The sequence below is a fragment of the Mastomys coucha genome, unplaced genomic scaffold (genome assembly GCF_008632895.1).
Source record: "Mastomys coucha isolate ucsf_1 unplaced genomic scaffold, UCSF_Mcou_1 pScaffold9, whole genome shotgun sequence".
NCBI lineage: Eukaryota > Metazoa > Chordata > Mammalia > Rodentia > Muridae > Mastomys > Mastomys coucha.
The window spans coordinates 87,613,214-87,614,587 of record NW_022196915.1 but is presented as its reverse complement, the minus strand read 5'-3'; the positions used below and the strand labels follow the sequence as shown (position 1 = coordinate 87,614,587).

General features: G+C 44.1%; 1 non-coding gene across 1 annotated transcript; it reads left to right on the top strand.

Annotated features, from left to right (window-relative positions):
* Positions 1-574: 574 nt before the first annotated feature.
* LOC116085513 lies at positions 575-706 on the top strand. The gene has a single exon (XR_004116613.1). It is a non-coding gene; the product is annotated as a small nucleolar RNA SNORA17 (small nucleolar RNA).
* Positions 707-1,374: the final 668 nt, after the last annotated feature.

The following is a 1,374-nucleotide window of genomic DNA, read 5'->3' as shown; positions in this document are numbered from 1 at the left end:
AACACCAAGGAAATCCAGAGGATCATAAGGAAATGCTTTAAAAACCTGACCTCCACCAAATTGGAAAATATAAAAGAAATGGATAAATGTCTAGATAGGAACCACTTACCAAAGTTAAATCACTATCTGGTAAGATATTTAAATAAAACTATGCCTAGTGAAATACAAGCAGTCATTAAACATCTCTTAACCAAAAGAAGCCGAGGGCCAGATAGTTTTAGCTCAGAATCCTACCAGGCTCTCAAACACGAGCAGGAGCATTGCCAAATTATTTTTATGAGGTCATAGTTAGCCTGATACCTGATACCCAAACCATATAAAAACCCAACAAAGAGATTACAGATCAATTTCTCTGATGAACAGAGATAAAATTCTTGTAAACCAAATCCAAAATCAAAAAGATCACCTATCATAATCACTGCAGAGATGCAAGGATGGCTCAATATATGGAAATCAGTAAATGGAATCCATCATATAAACAAACTGAAAGAAAAAAATGTATGGTCATTTCATTAGATGCAGAAAAGGCCTTTGACAGAATTCAACACCCCTTCATGATAAAATGTTTTGGAGACCTCGGCCTAGAAACCTTGCAGGTGTAGCTCTTGTGTCACATATGTGTCAGCAGGTGGCAGAGAGGAGAGAGGCTATGTCTATGCTTACTGTTCTGAGCTATGGACACCTGAATGAGTAATAGCCTAACATTCCCTAGAAAAGAGCAAGCCTGAGACAACCACCAGTCTGGCTCTGCACAGGCCCTATGGTTTTCAAGACCAGGATTAACCCAGATACCAGAAGAATGCTTTCTAGGACAGAGACTCCTGAGCAGGAGTGAATTTAAGATGGAGAACTCTCACATGGAACCACTCAGCAACCCTGCAGGCCCAGCCAGAAGCAAGCGCCAGATGACAACCGGACAGATGTCATGGGGCCTAGTCGGGGAGCTAGTCTGAGATGACCTGGGTGGGTTGGGGAAGACCATGCCCGAGATGACCCTTGCTCAATGCCATAATGCATGAGCATGTCATAGCAATTCTGAGATTACACTCAGAGACCTTGGGCACCTCTAAGAGGAGTAGGTAAGTGGTAGAAAAAAATAGAAGAGAAAGAGAAACATAAGGAAGTGTGCACAATGGAGAGAGGCAGAGCTGGAGACTAGAGGGTAGTGAGGGGCAGCCTCATGTGACTAGCAGGGACCAGAGTGAGGTCCTGGCCTATAATATCACAGGGCCCACATCTAGGTGTGTGAGCCTAAAGCAGCAGCAGGGGTCTTTTAACATGAAAGGCCAGGTGGATGTCCCTGAGAGCAGTCTGCACATGGTGGGAAACTTGAGAGAAGAGAGCTGACCGAGTGCCTCACCTGCTACAGCAATG